Raw genomic sequence first — 23,265 nt, 5'->3', positions numbered from 1 at the left:
CGGATACATTTCCACTGTGCAGCTTTGAGTCTGTACCACAAGCATTTAAGGAAGGAGGTTAAAGTCTGCAAGCAGCATGTTTTTCCTGGGTTTTATTAATTGCCTTTGAAAAAAATCCTTATGAATGATTTAGCGCTAAGGAAAAACTATCTTCTCCCTCCTCCCTCCCGTGGAAACTTCAAAGAGACATCTTTGCGGAGGTTCCATGCTGCACGTATTTATTTAATTTCAATGATTGATCAATTAAAAGCCAGACAGGTAATCTATAAAAAGAAGGGAGTTGACAGCCCTTCGTTAACTTGTTTTGCATATTGTTCTGTGCCGAAGGCGACACAGATACATTTCCAAGCTTTCTCGCCTAAACAGAGACCTCCCTTAAGGAACAACAGGCGTCTTGAAGGTCCCACAGAGCTCTTTTGCTCAAATAATTAGCTCTATATCCCAGGTGTCTGATTGCAAGGTGAGAGCAAGCATGGGGTGCATCTACACTGTGGAATTAATGCAGTTTTACACCACTTCTAATTGGCATGTTTCATAGAATCACAGAATCCTTGAGTTGGAAGAGACCTCGTGGACCATCCAGTCCAACTCCCTGCCAAGAAGCAGGAAAATCGCACTCAAACCACCCCCGACAGATGGTCATCCAGCCTCTGTTTCAAAGCCTCCACCACACTCCAGGGCAGAGAGTTCCACTGCTGAACACAGGTCCCACAATGAGGGAGTTCTTCCTAATGTTCAGGTGGAATCTCCTTTCCTGTTGTTTAAATCCATTGTTCTGCATCCTAGTCTTCAGGGCAGGAAAAAACAAGCTTGCTCCCTCCTTCCTATGACTTCCCCTCACCTCTTGATACCTTCCCTTCATCATTTAAAGAGATTTAAAGATGGGCTCAAACTGTGGCATAGACACTGAGAACTGGGAAGCCCTGGTCCTTGAGCGCTCTAGCTGGAGGTCAGCTGTGACCAGCAGTGCTGTAGAATTTGAAGAGGCACGAATGGAAGGCAAAAGAGAGAATCATGCCAAGAAGAAGGCACATCAAGCCAACCTTGACCAGGACCACCTTCCACCTGGAGAACATGTAGGTCAAGAATAGGGCTCCACAGTCACTTACGTACCCCCCGCCAGGAAACTGCACTTGGAGGACAATCTTATTTGGACAACGAGGGATCACATAAATTAAGCATCATGTCTCCTCTCAGCCTTCTCTTCTGAAGGCTAAACATGTCCAGCTCTTTCAGCCGCTCCTCATAGGGCTTGTTCTCCAGACCCTGGTTCATTTTAGTCACCCTCCTCTGGACACATTCCAGCTTGTCAACATCTCCTTTAAATTGTGTTATCCAGAACTGGACACAGTGTGATTCCAGGTGTGGTCTGACCAAGGCAGAATAGATTTCCCTGGATCTAGAAACTAGACTCGTACTGATGCAGGCCAATATCCCATTGGCTTTTTTTGCTGCCGCATGACATTGTTGACTCATGTTCACCTTCCTACCCACGAGAACTCGAAGATCTTTTCCACACATACTGCTGTTGAGCCTGGCATCATTCCCCATTCTGTATCTTTGCATTTCATTTTTTTCTGCCTAAGTGGAGTATCTTGCATTTTTCACTGTTGAACTTCATTTTGTTAGTTTCGTCCCATCTCTCTAATCTCAATGCTCTTACCAAAAGAAAACTAAAGTTTTACCTTTGGGATTGACTTAACAGATATTCAAGGTGGGGACTGGAAGCATAGGTTTATCCTCCCCCCCCCCTTTTTTTTTTTTTTTTTTTTGCAAGTTGTAGTTTTGCAAGGTCTAAACCTGCATTTATTCTACAGTGTAGATGCACCCAAAGATAAATGTGTATCACTTTGATGTAAAATGGATTGAACTGGATTCTTCCTACCCAAGGATTGTTGTGGTTCAGACATGTGAGAATACAGTGAATGGTGGAGATGGCTTTTCACCTACAAGTAGCTTAGCAACTCCTGATAAAGGCCTGGAAGGCCGAGATAGCTCACCTGAGAGAGCAGGTGTGTTCGGCAGGGGTATCAGGCTTGATCTTAGGAAGAGAAACATCAAGCTCAGGAAATCCAAAAGGCTCCATGAAAAGGAAGCGCAGAGAAAATTTCACAAGTCAGAAAGTGAAGGTCAAAGAAATGACTTCATGTTTTCCAGCCCTTAAATTAGAGAGTGTCTGTTTGAGAATTCAGATCAGGCAACACTGCTAGAAAGTGAGGATCTCAAGTCCTGTTTCGAGTTCATTTTTTAGCCTAAGCCTTGGGTTTTCTGGATTCATGTTCATGTCTTGATTCTTATTTCCCCGAATTTATGCTCATGTTATAACTCTTGTTTTCTTGTACCTTTTGGATTATTTGGATTATTGCCTTTGAAGTGTTTTTACTCCTCACCAGCTTGGTTGGGCTTTTTACTGATGGACTACCTTTTCTGATTACCTGTTGGATTTTGCCTTTCTTATTTTATTTATTTATTTATTTATTTTGAATATTTGTACCCCACCCATCTCAACCCCCTGGGGAGGGGGGGGGACTCTGGGCAGCTTCCAACCGGAGGCAATTCGATGCCTCAATATATACATAATAAAAACAATAGTCAATAATTATAAATAGTTGAAAACATTAAAACAATACAATTAAAATCTACTAAGAATGACCACTCTGGTGGCCATTATTAGCCAAAAACTGTGGTGGATGCTCCAACAAACTTATCCATAATCCATTTCCAAGTTATTGTCAACATTGTTATTGTCATTGTTCACTTAATTGCCCGAAGGCCTGGTCCTTTTTCTAAAGGTGAGTGTGCCGTCGTGCCTGGGGTCTATAGATCTTAGTGAAAGAAATGTGGACATGACATCTCTCCGCATGGGATTGCTTCTTGCCCTCCTTTAGAGAACTGGAACTTCCAAGGACCAAGACACTATAGATAACTCGAAATAGTCTTTATTGTTCACAATGAGTTATCTTCCTTAGGAGCTAAGCCTTTCTCACGTCCATCTGCTGAGATGTCTGATGGTAGAATGAAAAGAAAGCACTGCCCCCTTCCCCAGGAAGGGGTGGAGTCAAACAATTGAGCAGGGGGAGCAATTCAACTGGTGCAAAATAACATTGATTGACAGCTATAGGCAACCAAACAATTTAGCTATACAGTCACATACAAGTGGGGCCTGACATGCCATCAAAGTGAGGAGGGATGGTAAAAGGTAAAGGTAGTCCCCTGACATTAAGTCCAGTCATGTCTGACTCTGGGGTGTGGTGCTCATCTCCATTTCTAAGCTGAAGAGTCAGTGTTGTCCGTAGACACCTCCAAGGTCATGTGGCCGGCATGACTGCATGGTGCGCCGTTACCTTCCCACCGGAGCGGTACCTATTGATCTACTCACATTTGCATGTTTTCGAACTGCTAGGTTGGCAGAAGCTAGGGCTGACAGCGGAAGCTCACGCCGCTCCCCGGAATCGAACCTGCGACCTTTCGATCAACAAGCTCAGCAGCTCAGTGCTTTAACCCACTGCGCCACCGTCAAAGTGAGGAGGGATGAAGATGACCTAATTTCCCCGGGGAGTGAGTTCCATAGGCAGGGCGCCACCACCGAGAAGGCCCTGTCCCTCGTCCCCGCCAATCGCGTTTGAGACAGAAGTGGAGCCGAGAGCAGGGCCTCCCCAGAAGACCTTAAACTCTGAGGTGGGACGTAGAAGGAGATACATTTGGACAGGTACGCTGGACTGGAGCCGTATCTTATCCCTTTAGGTGATTTTCCCTTATTATATTTGCTTTCTTCAATAAACTGTTTTATTACTGCTTTTGGATTCCTGGTTGGTACTAAGAGCAAGGTGTACTCTGGCTGAGGTGCAATAAGGATTAACTAAACATGCAAAGCCTTCTTTTCTATCGTTCCTATATCTGTTCATTATTGTGATCATACAACAGACCAGTAACAATGGTCTCCTTTGCCGTTGTAATACCATTAGAAGATCTCAGCTGGATCTGATCAAAGGCCTTTCCGTTCCTACAGTGGCTAAACAAATGCTTTCAAGAAGTCTAAAAGCAAAGCCTCCCTCCTACTCATGTTCCCCAATAACTGGCATTCAGAGCTATAGTGGATCCAATAGAGAAGAGATTATAGAGCCATCAGGAATGGCAACTGCTACACTTGTCTATGAATGCATGCAATCCTCTTTTCAAACCATGCAAAGCAAAGACACTCCGGAAATATTGTGGCTGCAAATTCCATGCTTTGATGACTCATTTTGTTTATTGAATTTACGTCAAAGAGCTCCGTAGGCAGTGAACCGTAATAAAATGCAGTTACAAATGTTGTTGTTGTGTACCTCCAAGTTGTTTCCAATTTACAGACATGGGTTTTATCACAAGGTTTCCTGGAAAGATTGGTTCAAGAGAGTTTCGCCATTGTTTTCCTATTGAGGTTGAAAGAGTATGATGTGTCCTAGGTCGGGCAATGTGGTTTTCCATGTCTTAGGGTTCATAATAGAATTAATCCAGTTTGATACCACTTGAACTGCCACAGCTCAATGCTATAGAGACCTAGGTGTTGTGCTTTACAAGTGCTCTCTATCACCAAACTACAAATCCCATGATGCCATAACATAGAGCCCTGGCACTCAAAGTAGTGTCAGACTGCTTTAATTCTACAGCGTAATTGCACCCCTATCTGCTTAAAGTCCAATACTCGAAGCACTACACCATATTGGCTCAATGTTATACAGGATGACATTTTTAAATGAGTAAAAAGGTGTGTGTGTGTGTGTGTGTGTGTGTGTGTTGTACAGAGTGTTTTCCATGCTGCAAATCTCCCACTGTTCATCTTCATCTATCCATCTGTCCATCCTTTCATCCATCCATGTCTGTCTATCTATCTATCCATCAATCTATCAGTCTGTCATCTACCATCTATCTCCTTATCTTTCCTCTACCTATCAGTCATTCTATCTGTCTGTCTGTCTGTCTGTCATCCATCCATCCATCCATCTATCTATCTGCCTGTGTCATCTCTCCCTCTCTCATCATCATAATCTATCTTTACCTTTCAACCTGTCCACATCTATCAGTCTATCTATCTATCTATCTATCTATCTATCTATCTATCCATCCATCACCTACTTACCTATCTACGTGTCCATCATTCTATCAATCCATCCCTACCTACCTACCTACCTACCTACCTATCTATCTATCTATCCATCCATCCATCCATCCATCAGTCTGTATCTATCTTTGCCTATCTACCTGTCCATTAATCTATCAGTCTATCTATCTATCTATCTATCTATCTATCCATACATACATACATACATACATACATACATACATCAATGTGTCATCTATCTCTGCCTACCTACCTGTCCATCAATCTATCCCTATCTATCTATCTATCTATCTATCTATCTATCTATCTATCTAAAAACCCACCCATCCAACTGTCATCTATCTATCTCTACCTACCTGTCCATAAATCTATCGGTCCATCCCTATCTATCTATCTATCTATCTATCTATCTATCTATCCATTCATCCATCCATCCATCCATGTGTCATCTATCTCTGCCTAGTTAGCTGTCCATCAATCTATCAGTCTATTTCTATCTATCTATCTATCTATCTATCTACCCATCCATCCATCCATCTGTCATCTATCTATCTCTACCTACCTGTCCATCAATCTATCAGTCTATCAGTGTCAAACAGCAACTATATATCCCAGCAACTATAGCTCCCAAATGTCAAGTTCTATTTTCCCCAAACTCCACCAATGTTCACATTTGGGCATATTGAGTAATTGTGCCAATTGGTCCACATCCATCATTGTGTGAATCCACAGTGCTCTTTGGATGTAGGTGAACTACAACTCCAAACCCTTCCAGTATTTTCTCTTGGTCGTGTGAGTTCTGTGTGCCAAGTTTGGTTCAATTCCATCATTGGTGGAGTTCAGAATGCTCTTTGATTGTAGGTGAACTATAAATCCCAGCAACTACAACTCCCAAATGACAACATCAATCCCTCCCCCCAACCCCACCAGTATTCAAATTTGGGCGTCTCGGGTATTTGTACCAAATTTGGTCCAGTGAATGAAAATACATCCTGCTTATCAGATAGTTACATGACAATTCATAACAGTAACAAAATTAAAGTTATGGAGTAGCAATGAAAATAATGTTATGGTTGGGGGTCCCACAACATGAGGAAGTGTATTAAGGTGTCTCGTCATTAGGAAGGTTGAGAAACACTATTTAAGAGAAATAAAGACATTCTCGTGTTTATGCCAAGTGGGAAAAAGATTGGGTATGCGAACTCAACACTTTCCCCATTCCGTGTTTTGGGAGATAGTACAACCCGACACGCCTGGGACCTCTATTTACTTGAGCATCCCAGAAGAAAAAGCTCTGGGTTACGGATAAGGAAGCATTATCAAGCGTTGCCGCATTGTCCAACAGAAGGAGAAAGGATTATGGGCATCGTTCGGTTTAATTTCAGACAACGAAGGCACCCAAGCTGGCGGCATTAATGCCCATTTGACTCACAACAAAAGGGTGGAGGTAAAGGAGCGGGGCTGGAATTAGTCAACATTAAATGGATCTTTTCTCATTAATTCCCAGGCCAGCTTCCTAAATGGATTGGGAATTAGCCAAGGCTGGTTGGAGAGGCGTGGAGTTTAATACCCTCCAACGCAGCAGCCGGAGAAAGGGGAGCTTTTTCAAGGTTGGGGCCAAAGTGCTTTGCATTCTCAACCTGAGCGATTGCCGCACACAATCTCAATGGGATCTCCTCGCACAACAGAAGGCGGCAACGTAGAACCACTCATGGGCCATATTGACAATATAGCCCCCAAATGGTAGTCTTTCAGCGGGATTCCCAGATTTTGGGATGCTCTTCTCCAGTCCTCAGGGCAAGGGAGAGGGATTTCAGGGGAAGAGCCGCTAAGATGTGTGTTAGTTTCTCTATTTGATTGTACCATAAAGGCTGTTGCTAGGTGAAGTGGCCCTTTGCGATGTCACTGGGAAAGAAAGGCATGTATATGAGGGAAGGGAGGGAGGAAGGAAAGAGCCATGTTGACATGAGGACATTGTGAGAGCTGGAGAAGGGAGGAAGAGAGAGAAAACAGAAAGAAAGAAAGAAAGAAAGAAAGAAAGAAAGAAAGAAAGAGAAAAAGAAAGAAAGGGGAAAAGAAAAGAAAGAAAAGAAAGGGGAAGGGAGGAGTGAAGGAAAGGAAAGGAAAGGAAAGGAAAGGAAAGGAAAGGAAAGGAAAGGAAAGGGGAAAATATGTCGGCAACACAACCAGGAGGTGTCTACGGACAACAGGCTCCTCAGCTTGGAAATGGAACAAGTGCACCTCCTCATGGCCAGAATTGAGCATTGCCTACATAAGCAGGAGATGAAAGGGGAAGCCTTTACCTTTGTTCTGTGTATTTGTATGTCATTGCTATTCACTGCATTAAAGGCATTGGATGTTTGCCTATCTGTGTATGTTGTGATCCGCTCTGAGTCATCTTGGGGAGATAGAGCAGAATATAAATAAAGTGTTATTATTATATTATTATTATTAGCTCACTCCATTGTTATGTATGATTGTGCAGAGAAATAAAAAAGGAATTGGAGAAAACAGATCATCAATTCTATATTCATTTCAAGGGACCAGAGGAGTCTCTTGTTGGGGTTGGAATGGGTTGAAGTGTTCTCATAATAAATCTGAGAATACTCACATATTTTTCATTTGGAAAAAAATGAATGTATAGATGCAGAAATGGGAAAACAACAGCCCAAACCAACATGCTGTGGCATTAAATGGAAGCTGCATTCGCTCTCAATCTGGTTCAGGCCTATGACACATGATGTGGCCGCTACAGACTTGGACCACATCATGTGTCATAGGCCTGAACCATGACACATGGTTTATGGATCTTTTCTAACTGCATAGATTATATGGGAATCCAGTGTATTTTCTCTCTTTCCCCCTAATTACCATCGTTGCAGAGCTGTTGCTCTCTTCCCTTAAACACGACCTCTGTTGCCAACCCACCGCGCTCTGCCAGTAAAAATACCCAATGTTCCTCCAGATGCGTCACAAACATACCTACCGCATACAAAAAAGAGGCGGAATTGGGAGCCAAGGGACAGAAGTGTGCTTTAACGCCACTTCTCTAGCATTGCCAGATACAGTGTGCAAATAGAGTGCCAACATATAGCAACCTCATGAATTTCATAGACAGGGAATACTCAGAAGAATGTCTCCTTCTCTGAAATATTGCCTACAACACCTGCTATTCCTTAATGGCATCCCATCCATGTACCAACCAGAGCTGACCTGTCTTAGCTCCCAAGATGAGAAGGGAATTATATGTGCCTTTAGACCAGCATTTCTCAACCTGGGGGGTGGGAACACTGGGGGAGTCGCGAGGAGGTCGCCAAAGACCATGAGAAAACACAGTATTTTTTTGTTAGTCATGGGGCTTCTGTGTAGGAAATTTGTCCCAATTCCATTGTTGGTGGGGTTCAGAATGTTCTTTCATTGTAAATGAACTATCTATCCCAGCAACTACAACTCCCAAATGTCAAGTCTATTTCCCCCAAGCCCCACCCACAGCCAAGCAAAGCTTAGGATGCAAGGGGGTGTAGTCTGAATGACCCCATGAAGGAGTCAGACTTGGTTGAGGGCAGCTGGTTTGCTGGCCCCTGCATGTGGGGGCGGAGCAAGAAGTTGGAGGAGGTTGCTCTGTTCCCCTCTTCTCAGTAACTACAACTCCCAAATTTCACGTCTATTTCCCCCAAACTCCACCAGTGTTCGCATTTGGGCATATTGAGAATTCGTGCCAAGTTTGGTCCAGATCTATCATTCTTTGAATCCACAATGCTCACTGGATGTAGGTGAACTACAACTCCAAAACTCAAGCTCAATGTCCACCAAACCCTTCCAGTAATTTCTGTTGATCATGGGAGTTCCATGTACCAAGATTGGTTCAATTCCATCATTGGCGGAGTTCAGAATTCTCTTTGATTATAGATGAACTATAAATCCCAGCAATGACAACTCTGAAATGTCAAGGTCTGTTTTCCCCAAACTCCACCAGTGCTCACATTTAGGCATATTTAGAATTCATGCCAAGTTTGATCCAGATTTATCATTGTTTGAGTTCATAATGCTCTCTGGATGTAGGCGAACTACAACTCCAAAACTCAATGTCAATGCCCGCCAAACCCTTCCAATTTTTTCTGTTGGTCATGGGAGTTTTGTGTGACAAGTTTGGCTCAATTCCATCGTTGGTAGAGTTCAGAATACTCTTTGATTGTAGATGAACTATAAATCCCAGCAACTACAACTCCCAAATTGCACAATTAATCTCCCTCCAAGCCCACCAGTATTCTAATTTGGGTGTATCAGGTATGTGTGCCAAATTTGGTCGAGTAAATGAAAATACATCCTGCATATCAGATATTTACATTACAATCCATAACAGTAGCAAAATGACTGTTATGAAGTAGCAATGAAAATAATGTTATGGTTGGGGGTCACCACAACATGAGGAACTGTATTAAGGGGTCGCGGCATTAGGAAGGTTGAGAACCATTGCTTTAGAAGAGGTAAATCTGGAGCTATTTCCACCCAGCTGTGAAAATCAGGATGAGAACTGAATTGCAGGCAGACAGGAGCAGAGACCATCCACCCTGCCATGCCTGCCAATATCCCTCATTATCAGCCCCAGAGGGACTCCATTCCTCCCAATGGGAATAAGACCCAAGCATGCTGCAAAGGAATCCTTGCAGAAGGCACAGACTCAGCAGAGGGAAGATTAAGGGAGGCCGGCATTTACAGTCTAGGGAACAGCCTTGGGGTGATAGCACAAGATGCAGGAAGGATGGAAGATGGATAGAGGAGATCGCTTCTTTCAGTATTTGTTTCTTTCTCCTTCCCCTTTTCAGCCCCAGGAGAGAAAGGCGTGAAATACATTGCTTTCACGCCGCCTCCGAGGCAGTTCTTGCACATATTTATCTGCTGCTCAGTAGCAGATTGGGATTTGTTACGAGGACATGCGGTGTATCAGATTTGGGTGTTGCTGGCACAAAATTACCCGCACAGCAGGGGGGCCGTTCTGCTATTTTAGCACACACGTGCAATGCGAGGCACTGCCTGTCAATCAGTCTATCTATCTATCCATCTATCTATCTATCTATCCTACTTCTCTACCTGTCCATAATCTATCATTCCATCTTCTCTTCCCCCCCCCCCGATTCATCAGTCTATCAGTCCATCTATCCATCCATCCATCCATCTATCAATCTATTAGTCTGTCATCTATCATCTATCTACCTATCTATCTATTTATCTATCATCTCCATCAGTATATCCACCCATCCATGTCTGTCTATCCATCAATCTATCAGTCTATTATCTCTATTTCTCTGTTTCTATGTATCACTTTATCTATATCTATCTCCTTGTCTAGCAATCTATCAAACTGTCATCCCTCCCTCTCCCCCATCATCATCATCAGCGTCACCATCATATCATTATCATCATCTATCTTTACCTATCTACCTGTCCATGAATATCAGTCCATTCATATCTATCTATCATCTATCTAAATATCCATCCATTCATCCATCTATCCATCAATCTGTCATCTATCTATCCACCTATCCGTCCACTTTCTCTATAGCTGTCTATCTCCCTGCCCATCAACCTATCAGTCTATCCATCTATCAATCCTTCCATCCACCCATATCTGTGTATCTATCTACAGTATCTATCTAAATATCCATCCATCCATTTATCCATCATTCTGTCATCTATCTATCTATCTATCTATCTATCTATCTATCTATCATCTATCTATCTCCCTATCTATCTATCCATCTATGTATCATACTCTATCTATCTATCCATCTATCTGGCTCCCTGTCCATCAACCTATCAGTCTATCCATCTATCCATCCTTCCATTCATCCATGTCTGTCTGTCTGTCTATCTATCTATCTATCTATCTATCTATCTATCTAAATATCCATCCATCCATCTATCCATCAGTCTGTCATCTATCTATCTATCTATCTATCTATCTATCTATCTATCTATCTATCTATCTATCCATCAACCTACCAAAATATCTCCCTGTCCATCAACGTATCAGTCTACCTATCTATCCATCCTTCCATCCATGTCTGTGTCTATCTATCTATCTATCTATCTATCTATCTATCTATCTATCTATCTATCTGTCAGCTGTCTGCCTTTCTATCAATCTATATCTCCTGTCCATCAACCTGTAAGTCTATCCATATATGCGTCCTTTCATTCATCCATGTCTATCTATCTATCCATCCATCAGTCTATCGATTTTTCATCTCTCTCTCCTCTACCCATCAGGCAGTCAGTCTGTCTATATCTATCTATCTATCTATCTATCTATCTATCTATCTATCTATCTATCTCTATCCATCCATCCATGTGTCTCTTTATTTATATCTATCTCCCTGTCCAGCAATCTATCTCTCTCTCTCTTTCTCATCATCATCATCATCATCATCATCTCTCTTTACCTTTCTACCTGTCCATCAATCTTTCAGTCCATCTATATCTATATGCCGTCCATCCATCAGTCTGTCATCGATCTATCTCTACCTATCTACCTGTCCACCAGTCTATCAGTCTATCTTCCCATCTACCCCTTTCCTAAAGCAATTCAAAGTTCTTTGAAGTCTTTCCTTTGGTGGAGAGTTTGCAATATATTCAGGCTGTCAACACTTAAGGGAGTCCCTTTCTTTGATGACAGCTCCCGTAATCCCAAGTAGTTTGACTACTTGGGATTTTGTTCAAGCAAGAGAGTAGTTCAGGGTTCGAATCCCAACTTGGCCATGGAAGCCAACTGGATGGGAATCTTGGGCAAGTCAGGCTCTTACAGGCAAGGGCAAACCTATCTTAATTTCTGCCCAGAAAACCTTGCAATAGGGTCGCCATAGGATCGGCACAAGTCAGAAATGACTTGAAGGCATGGATTAAACCATTGTGTCGGTAGGACTGAAGACCGACAGGTCAGAGATTCGAATCTGGGGAGAGTGCGGATGAGCTCCCTCTGTCAGCTCCAGCTCCCCATGCTGAGACATGAGAGGCATGGCACAATGGGTTAAACCCTTGTGTCAGCAGGACTGAAGACCGACAGGTCGGAGGTTCGAATCCGGAGAGAGTGTGGATGAGCTCCCTCTGTCAGCTCCAGCTCCCCATGCTGAGACATGAGAGAAATGGCACAATGGGTAAACCCTTGTGTCGGCAGGACGGAAGACTGACAGGTCAGAGGTTTGAATCTGAAGAGAGCACAGATGAGCTCCCTCTGTCAGCTCCAGCTCTCCATGCTGAGATATGAGACGCATGGCACAATGGGTTAAACCCTTGTGTCGGTAGGACTGAAGACCGACAGGTTGGAGGTTCAAATCTGGGGAGAGCGTGGGTGAGCTCCCTCTGTCAGCTCCAGCTCCCCATGATGAGACATGAGAGACATGGCACAATGGGTAAACCCTTTTGTCAGCAGGACTGAAGACTGACAGTTCGAATGTTCGAATCTGGGGAGAGCGTGGTGAGCTCCCTCTGTCAGCTCCAGCTACCCATGCTGAGATATGAGAGACATGGCACAATGGATAAACCCTTGTGTCAGCAGGACTGAAGACCTACAGGTCGGAGGTTCGAATCTGGGGAGACTGCGGATGAGCTCCCTCTGTCAGCTCTAGCTCCGACAAGGATGGTAAAATATCAAAACATCCAGGCATCCCCTGATCAACATCCTTGCAGACAGCCAATTCTCTCACACCAGAAGTGACTTGCAGTTTCTCAAGACACTCCTGATACACAAAAAAACCCACACTGAAATAGAGACAATCCCAACGGCCAACAGAAACAGCGGCCCAAAAATAAAGCCGCACGTGGTGTGCATTCACATACATGTCCTTTCCTAATATAGAGATGGATATATGGCAAGAGTGATTGAATGACACCTCCCACTCATAAGACCCAATCTGTCTGTTGCATTGCTTCCATCCACACGTACAGAAATGAGGAAAGTTCCACTTTCCAGGACTACAACTTCCATAATCCCCCAGGCAACAAACTTTTCCTAGCACTGAACTTATATAGGATAAGAGTCAGATGGAGTCATCCAAAACCAATATTCACAGTCCATTTATTTGTAATATAATAATTAAATATGTCTTGGTCAACCAAAAATGCGTCCTGGATGTTTGAGCAAGTCTTCAATTGACCTTCGTCGTGATGTTTTATCTGACCATGGATTAGCAATCAAGACAACGAATTGGATGACGATTTTAACTATGAGATGTCCCGATCTGTATTGGTGGCCCAAAACTGTGTATGTTTTTTGTATGTATTCTTAATCCTAATTTTTATATGCTTAAGTGAATTGTATTTTTTAACATTGTATATTTTAACATGTTGTAAACCGCAATGAGTCGCCGCACAGGCTGAGATATTGGCGGTATACAAGCATACCAAATAAATAAATAAATAAATAAAAAATTAATCGATTCATCAATTGATTTTTTTCTGCTTTCTCCTGACATGAGACTAATGGCTAACTGCATGTTTCAGGGTCTAAGAATTAAAACAACATTCACCCTCCGATTTAGAAAGATGAATAGGATATATAACCTCTGATCATTAACCCAAGTTTATTTTCAATTAATCTGCATTTTAGAGTCTTCCAGAGGTTTGGGCATACAAACTCCGCAATCTTTTTCCATGGACTCATAGAATCATAGAGATAATAATAATAATAATAATAATAATAATAATAATGTTGGAAGAGACCTCGTAAGCCATCCAGTCCAATTCCATTCTGCCAAGAAGCGGGAAAATCGCATTCATAGCACTCCCGACAGATGGCCATCCAAAGAAGGAGCCTCCACCACACTCCAGGGCAGAGAGTTCCACTGTTGAACAGCTCTCACAGGAGGTTCTTCCTAAATATCAGGTGGAATCTCCTTTCCTGTAGTTTGAAGCCATTGTTCCGCATCCTAGTCTCTAAAGCAGAAGAAAACAAGCTTGCTCCCTCCTCCCTATGACTTTCCCTCACATGGCCCTCATCATGTCTCCTCTCAGCCTTCTCTTCTGCAGGCTAAACATGCCCAGCTCTTTAAGCCGCTCCTCATAGGGTTTGTTCTCCAGACCCTTGATCATTTTAGTCACACTCCTCTGGACACATTCCGGCTTAGAGTCAACATCTCTTTTCAATTGTGGTGCCCAGAATTGGACACAGTGTGATTCCAGGTGTGGTCTAACCAAGGCAGAATAGAGGGGTAGCATAACTTCCCTGGATCTAGGCACTAGATTCCTATTTTGCAGGCCAAAGTCCCATTGGCTTTTTTAGCTGCTGCATGACATTGTTGGTTCATGTTCACCTTCCTCTCCACGAAGACTCCAAGATCTTTTTCACACATCCTGCTCTCGAGCCAGGCATCATCCCCCATTCTGTATCTTTGCATTTCATTTCTTCTGCCTAAGTGAAGTATCTTGCATTTGTCACTGTTGAACTTCTTTGTGTTAGCTTTGGCCATTCGTCTCTCTGATCTGTTAAGATAGTTTTGGATTCTGCTCCTGTCTTCTGGAGTTTTGGCTCTCCCTCCCAATTTGGTCCCGTCTGCAAACTTGATGATCCTGCCTTCTAACCCTTCATCTAAGTCATTAATAAAGGCTCCTGAAAGATGAAATTTCAAAACAAACCTTTCCACCTTGTTCTGGACATAATGTCCACCTTGTACTTGTACTTACTGGTTACTTTTCTCTTTACTCTGTTTCCCAATGAGTTATTATTAAATATGATGCACAACAATCCTGTGAGTAAGTCTCATAGCATGAACTATGCCTTCGACGTTGGATGAACATTCATTTATGTTTGCAACTGGGTTAAGACTTGAACTAAAGTAACCTCCATAAAGTTAGAGCACGTTCTCACATTCAGATCAGTGTTTGCCAACCCAGAACCCAATTAATATGTTGGATTACAACCCTCATAATCCCCTGCCAACTATAACTAGTATCCTAGATTCTATCCCAATATATGATGCCTTCCAAATGTTTTGGGTGCCAATTCTTGGAATTGGAATCCAATGCGTCTGGTTTAGAAAGATTTGCCAAGGCATGGAGCCAAAAGCAAAGAGCCCAGATGGGAGAAGGAATTCCCTACTGCCATTCTAAAGATGGGGAAACTGGACAAGAAGTGCATCTACATCAGGCATGGGCAAACTTTGGCCCTCCAGGTGTTTTGGACTACAACTCCCAGATGATAACTTGAAGTCAAACCAGGACTTTAAACTTCTAGTGACCGAATTAATAAAAGATTATATGATAAAATGGGCAGTAGATTTCGGTCATAATATACTATTTAAAGAATGGGAAAATATATGGAGGAAAAAAATATTCCAAATCGACCAATATAACTGAGAATTGGCAAAAAATGTTCTTTTGTTGGTATTTAACCCCTCAAAAACTGGCCAAATTTGATAAAGGCTCAAATAATAGCTGCTGGAAATGCGGAGATCAATTAGGTACCTATTATCATGCATGGTGGCAATGCAAAAGAGTGAATCGTTTTTGGAAAGAGATACATTCTCATGCACAAAGAATACTGCAGATCAGATTTGAGTTGAAACCAAGCAAGAAAGTGGAAATCCAAATAACTTCCTTCATTCGAATCATGAATTCTCAAGATTAGGGAATACATGGACATGGACGACTTGGCGAACTTGGTTTATGATAAAAGCAAGAAGAAAACAATCGACTGGCAACCGTTAAGGAAATATTTAGAAGAAAAGAAAAGCATCCAGATATAATAAAAAGTGAAGGTGGCATAAAGGTGGCAAAAAAGTGAAGGTGGCATACTTAGCAAGCAAGTATTTCGGTTTCTCAACCCAGTGGACTATACTGGAAGTCAACACTACATGTTCAATTGCTTACCCACATCACTCCCCTCTCTCACATCCCCCACTCCGCCACCCTTCATCCCCCTATAATTGTAAGTGTATTCCCTTCCCTTTTTTTCCCCTCTCCTTTTTCTTCCCCACCCCCCCCCCTCTAATACGGAATGTCATAATTTATGGAAAATTTGTACAATAAAGATGAATTTTTAAAAAGGGTGCATCTACACCAGGCATGGGCAAACTTTGGCCTAGGCATGGAGCCAAAAGCAAAGAGCCCAGATGGGAGAAGGAATTCCTTACTGCCATTATAAAGATCATAGAATCATAGAATCAAAGAGTTGGAAGAGACCTCATGGGCCATCCAGTCCAACCCCCTGCCAAGAAGCAGGAATATCGCATTCAAATCACCCCTGACAGATGGCCATCCAGCCTCTGCTTAAAAGCTTCCAAAGAAGGAGCCTCCACCACACTCCGGGGCAGAGAGTTCCACTGCTGAACGGCTCTCACAGTCAGGAAGTTCTTCCTAATGTTCAGATGGAATCTCCTCTCTTGCAGTTTGAAGCCATTGTTCCGCGTCCTAGTCTCCAAGGAAGCAGAAAACAAGCTTGCTCCCTCCTCCCTGTGGCTTCCTCTCACATATTTATACATGGCTATCATATCTCCTCTCAGCCTTCTCTTCTTCAGGCTAAACATGCCCAGTTCCCTAAGCCGCTCCTCATAGGGCTTGTTCTCCAGACCCTTGATCATTTTAGTCGCCCTCCTCTGGACACAATATTCCAGATGTGGTCTAACCAAAGCAGAATAGAGGGGTAGCATTACTTCCTTAGATCTAGACACTATGCTCCTCTTGATGCAGGTCAAAATCCCATTGGCTTTTTTTGCCGCCGCATCACATTGTTGGCTCATGTTTAACTTGTTGTTCACGAGGACTCCAAGATCTTTTTCACACGTACTGCTCTCGAGCCAGGCGTCCCCCATTCTGTATCTTTGCATTTCATTTTTTCTGCCAAAGTGGAGTATCTTGCATTTGTCACTGTTGAACTTCATTTTGTTAGTTTTGGCCCATCTCTCTAATCTGTCAAGATCGTTTTGAATTCTGCTCCTGTCCTCTGGAGTATTGGCTATCCCTCCCAATTTGGTGTCGTCTGCAAACTTGATGATCATGCCTTCTAGCCCTTCATCTAAGTCATTAATAAAGATGGTGAAACTGAACAAAGGGTGCATATACACCAGGCATGGGCAAACTTTGGCCGTCCAGGTGTTTTGCACTACAACTTCCACAATTCCGAATTGTGGGAGTTGTAGTCCAAAACACCTGGAGGGTCAACATTTGCCCATGTGGGAGTTGTAGTCCAAAACACCTGGAGGGACAAAGCTTGCCCATGTCTGATCTACACAGTATAATAAATGCAGCTTGACACCACTTTAACCCACCATAACTCAATGCTACATAATCCTGAGATTTCTAGCACTGTTTGGGAGTCTCTAGCATTGTTTGGGAGCAAAGACATTATAAAATTACGATTCCCATGATGCTGCCACATTGAGCCATACCAGTTGAAGTGGTGTCAAAGTGCATTACTCCTAGAGTGGAGATGCATCCAAAAATGGCTCAGCTTTCGCCCTTCTAGACTGCCCAACAATTCCATGGTTACATTCTATGAGTAGTCATTTATTTCATGCTTAGACCATAGGTCTTTCACATACAGGACAAAAAAATAAATACATTAAAAACATAATTAAATGCACTGCAAAATACACCATTGAAATATTATGTAAACCATTAAAATGCTACACAAATCAACGGTGAGATGCACCCTTAAAATACTACATGAAATACTATACAAACGACCGTAGCTCTTGAATAGTTAAAAAACCAAGTAAAATACAGTATGATTAAAACTTAAGCAAGAAACACTTTGAATATAGACAACCACACTATGATTAAGTAAAGCATCCCCAGAACAGGAATGCTTTTAACTTCAAAGCCTGGCAGTAAGCAGCCAGGCTTTGAAGCTGCAAGACCATTCACTGCTAATCAAGGTGGTTGACTGCAACATTCACACTTGCTTCCAACAGAGAAGAGTTCTTTCTTCCACCCTGGACATTATTCCACAGATGCATAAACCCTATTTTCCTAGTTTCCAACAGACCTCACAACCTCTGAGAATAGCTGCCATAGATGTGTGCAAAATGTCAGGAGAGAATGCATCTGGAATGTGGCCATACAGCCCGGAAGACTCACAGCAATCCCCAGAACAGTCAGCTGCAATATACATTCCATGAAATCCTAAGATGCTTTTACCTTCAAACCTGGCAGGAAGCAGCCAGGCTTTGAAGCTGCAAGGCAATTCAATGCTAATCAAGGTGAACAATTACAACGTTCACACTTGCCTCAAATAGACAAAAGTACTTTCTCCCCCCCTAGACATTCCACAGATATCTAAACCTCACTTGCCTAGTTTCTAACAGACCTCTCAGCCTCTGAAAATGCTTGCATAGATGTGGGCAAAACGTCAGGAGAGAATGCTTCTGGAACACAGCCATACAGCCCGGAAGACTAACAGCAATTCCCAGAACAGTCAATTGCAATATACATTCCATGAAATCTACGATGTGTAGTTTGGTGTGACATTAAGTCTCTCTGGCAGAGGATTCTAAATGCCCGTAACTAGCCTACAAATCCCAGAATACCATAGGATGGAACCATGGCAGTGAAATCGAGATTATAATGCTATAAGTGTGAAATAGTTCCTATTACAAAGAACATTAACACATGTGCTTTGGAAGGAGAGCATTAGTTGGAGAAAAATTCCTTGTGTAGATGGCAACAATACACACCGTGACCAGTGGAAATGTTTAAGAGGAAGCAAATAAAGCTATAGATGCATCCACATTGTAGAATTAATGCAGTTTGACACCACTGTAACTACCATGATTCGTTACTATGGGAATATGAGAGTGTCGCAAATCTTCTCTATCAAAGAGTGCTGGTGCCTGACCAAACTACAAATCCCAGGACTCCTTAGCATTGAGCTATGGCAGTTATAGTGGTATCAAACTGTATTGATTTTACAGTGTAGATGCATTTGTTGTCACATCTTGATGTACAGTCGAGTATTGAAACACCCACAGAGGAAACAGGAAAGGATGGAGAACAACATGGAATAACAACAACAACAACAACAACAACAGCAACAACAACAACAGTACTAACAACAACATTATTCCATGGTTGTAGAATATTATTCTGGCGGCATCTCTATTTCTGGAGATTTTTAAGCAGGAGCTGGATGGTCATCTGTTGGGAGGGCTTTGGTTGTGTCTTCCTGCATAACTCACAGCAACCCAATGATTCCAGCCATGAAAGCCTTCGACAATAAATATAACAATGGCAATAATAACACTGTTCCAGGATTCTATAAAAACCATAGGAAAACTTAGTTGTACTTAATGGTGTAAGTTACTTTGGGTCTCAACTAAGGGATGAAAGTATAATAATCCTAATAGTAACTATAATATTACTACTACTACTAATAATACTGTCCCAAGATTCTTAAAAAGCTATATAAAATCCTAGCTATATTTGTTTTTAATGCTGTGAATTGCTTTGGGTCTCAATTCAGAGATGAAAGCATACTAATACTAATACTAATACTAATACTAATACTAATATTATTGCTGCTGCTACTACTACTACTACAGATAATAATAATTTTTGTGTGTGTCTCAGGAGCGACTTGAGAAACTGCAAGTCACTTCTGGTGTGAGAGAATTGGTTATCTGCAAGGACGTTGCCCAGGGGACACTCGGATGTTTGACCATCCTGTGGGAGGCTTCTCTCATGTACCTGCATGGGAAGCTGGAGCTTACAGACAGGAGCTCACCCTGCTCCCCGGATTTGAACAGCCACCACTGCAGTCCTGCCAGCACAAGGGTTTACCCATTCCATCACCAAGGGCTCCAATAATAATAATAATAATAATAATAATAATAATAATAATAATAATATCCCGGGATTCTTAAAAAAAACATAGGAAATTCTAGGTGTACCTGTTTGGATGCTCTGAGTTGCTTTGAGTCTCAGTTAAGAGATGAAGGCATACTACTACTACTACTAATGATAAAACTAATAATAATGATACTAACAACAATAATACCATCCCAGCATTCTTGAAAAACCATAGCCAATCCTAGCTGTATTTGTTTTAAATGCTGTGAATTGCTTTGAGTCTCAGTTAAGAGATGAAAGCATGCTACTACTACTACTAATGATAATACTACTAATAATAATACTAGCAATAATAATACTGTCCCAGGATTCTAGAAAAACCATAGCAAATCCTAGCTGCACCTGTTCTAAATGCTGTGAATTGCTTTGAGTCTCCGTTAAGAGATGAAAGCATTCTACAAGTACTACTAATGATAATACTACTACTAATAATAATACTAGCAATAATAATACTGTCCCAGGATTCTAGAAAAACCATAGCAAATCCTAGCTGTACCTGTTTTAAATGCTGTGAGATGCTTTGAGTCTCAGTTAAGAGATGAAAGCATGCTACTACTACTACTAATGATAATACTACTACTAATAATAATACTAGCAATAATAATACTGTCCCAGGATTCTAGAAAAACCATAGCAAATCCTAACTGTACCTGTTTTTAATGTTGTGAGTTGTTTTGAGTCTCAGTTAAGTGAGGAAAGCATGCTACTAGTACTACTAATGATACTAATAATAATAATAATACTAACAATAATAATACCGTTTCAGGATTCTAGAAAAAAACCATAGCAAATCCTAGCTGCATCTGTTTTAAATGCTGTGAGATGCTTTGAGTCTCAATTAAGAGATTAAAGCATACTACTACTACTAATACTACTAATGATACTGCTGCTACTACTAACAATAATACTATCAATAATAATACCACCCCAGGATTCTGGAAAAACCCTATCAAATCCTAGCTACACCTGTTTTCAATGCTGTGAGTTGCTTTGAGTCTCAGTTAAGTGATGAAAACATACTATTAGTAGTAGTAAAGATAATAATAATAATAATAATAATAATAATAATAATAATAATAATGCTAACAATAATTATCCCATCACAAGATTCTAGAAAAACCATAGCAAATCCTAGTTGTACCTGTTTTGAATGCTGTGAGTTGCTTTGAGTCTCAATTAAGAGATGAAAGCATACTACTACTACCACTAATGATAATACTAATAATAATAATACTAGCAATACTAATACCATCCTGGAATTCTAGAAAAACCATAGCAAATCCTAGCTGTACCTGTTTTGAATGCTGTGAGTTGCTTTGAGTCTCAGTTAAGAGATGAAAGTATACTACTACTACCACTAATGATAATACTAATAGTAATAACAATGCTGATGATAATAATACTTACAATAATAATACCTTCCCAGGATTCTAGAAAAACCATAGCAAATCCTAGCTGTACCTGTTTTCAATGCTGTGAGTTGCTTTGAGTCTCAGTTAAGAGATGAAAGCATACTACTACTAGTAGTAGTAGTAATGATAACACTAATAATAATAATCATACTAACAATAATAATTCCGTCCCAGGATTCTAGAAAAACCATAGCAAATCCTAGCTGTACCTGTTTTCAATGCTGCCAGTTGCTTTGAGTCTCATTTGAGATGAAAGCATACTAGTAGTAGTAGTAGTAGTAGTAATGATAACACTAATAATAATAATCATACTAACAATAATAATTCCATCCCAGGATTCTAGAAAAACCATAGCAAATCTTACCTGTACCTGTTTAGAATGCTGTGAGTTGCTTTGAATCTCAGTTAAGAGATGAAAGCAATTATTATTAGTAGTATTAGTAGCAGTAGTAGTATTAATAATAGTAATAATAATATTGTGCCAGGATTCTAAACAAAAATATAGGGAATCCTAGCTGTTCCTAGCCATTTTCAACGCTTTGAGTTGCTTTGGGTGTTGATTAAGAAGGAAAGTGGGGTATACATATATAATAGTTCTTGTTGTGGTTATTAGTACTATTATTAATAATACTCAACATCTATTTTTTTAAAAATAGAGTTGGTTCTTTAATTGTGTCCCTGGTCGCTAAGGGGTTAATCCACATTTTCCAAAGTGGGTTTGGATGCAAGAGGATCCTTTCCAATGCCCCCTTTTCCCTTCTCAGGATGCCCACCTGGCATGATAGATGGTGAGGGGTGGGAAAAAATAACCAGTGCCATGCCCAAATGCCACCTTGCCTGCGTGTCTAAACGGAGTCTCTCCGCTGGAGTGATCCGGATCAAGTGCACCATAGAAAGGGGGTAATTGGAAGAGGGAGGGAGGGGGATACAAATGGGATGAGGAGCAATAAGAGGCAAGGAAAGCCATCAAAATGCCAAGCACACACAACCCACATGCCCACTTGGTTGTACCCCCCGAACAGAGGCAGTGGTCGGGTCTGAAGCTCCCGACTTGTCTCGATTCGGAGCAAACCATGCCAAGAAGAGGGGGGGAAAGCACCAAGGAAGGGTCGGACCCACTCCTGTTGCCCACCACCCCTTTAAGGATGCCATGCCAAGCGCCTTACCTTCTTCCAGGGGGTGAGAAAGGAAATAAATAAACCCAGATTGGGAAGCTCAGCCTTTTGCTCAAGCTCGCTCCATGGCACCCGAAGCGGTCCTCTTTCTGGTCGGCGGCGAGGGATGGAGACTAGTCCAGGGAGGGGTCCAAAAGAGGGGAGACCAAGCCTCTCGGGGAAGCGGACCCGAAGGGAAGCAGCGAAGGAGAGAAGGAAGGAAAAGGGGACTCAGCTTCCCTTGCAGAGTGCGCCTCTGGTGTGTGGAAGGGAAGGAAGAGGGAAAGGAGGGGAGGGAGAGGAAGGGTGGCGTTTGGGGGGGGGGGGGAAGAGGAGGAGGCTGTGGGGCAGGGGAGCCCACGGAGGGGGCAAAGAGGGCAGCCCACCAAGTGAGGCAAAGAGAGGCTCCCTATTGGTTGGAAGTGAGGATGCCCAGGAAGATGGGCTGCCCCTTTTCCCTCTCCCTTTGGATGCTTAATGGGAAAGGTTTGAGGCTAAGGGTGGCTTTATTGAGGGCTTCCTTTTATCCACCATTTGTGGTTGCAGAGCTTGGAATGACTGTCTCCCATAGGAAGGTTTTTCCCTCTTCCCTAGGATAAAAGCCCTGACCAAGATTGCCCACCCATGGGTTAACCAACCATGGGTGCAGAGGCAGATGGCTATAGACTTTTGGAGCTATTTCAGCACCACACGTCTATGGACAGCTCCTGTGCTCTGGGCATTGGGCAACGCTACTAAAAGTCCATAGGTTTTTGGAGCT

The 23,265-nt window shown here is 42.1% G+C and overlaps 1 protein-coding gene across 2 annotated transcripts in view; it reads right to left on the bottom strand.

The window, feature by feature from the left end:
- The window catches only part of LOC132780191 (sodium/calcium exchanger 2), a 144,751-nt gene extending 121,795 nt beyond the window's left edge, over nt 1-22,956 (bottom strand). The window contains exon 1 of one of the 2 annotated variants that reach the window (XM_060783763.2): nt 22,518-22,956. The gene's annotated coding sequence lies outside the window, so the exon portion shown is untranslated. The remainder of the gene's footprint in view (nt 1-22,517) is intronic. The other variant, XM_060783762.2, reaches the window with a different exon arrangement.
- Nucleotides 22,957-23,265: the final 309 nt, after the last annotated feature.

This window comes from Anolis sagrei, chromosome X, assembly GCF_037176765.1.
Source record: "Anolis sagrei isolate rAnoSag1 chromosome X, rAnoSag1.mat, whole genome shotgun sequence".
Taxonomy (NCBI): domain Eukaryota; kingdom Metazoa; phylum Chordata; class Lepidosauria; order Squamata; family Dactyloidae; genus Anolis; species Anolis sagrei.
This window is presented reverse-complemented; position numbering and strand designations above follow the sequence as displayed.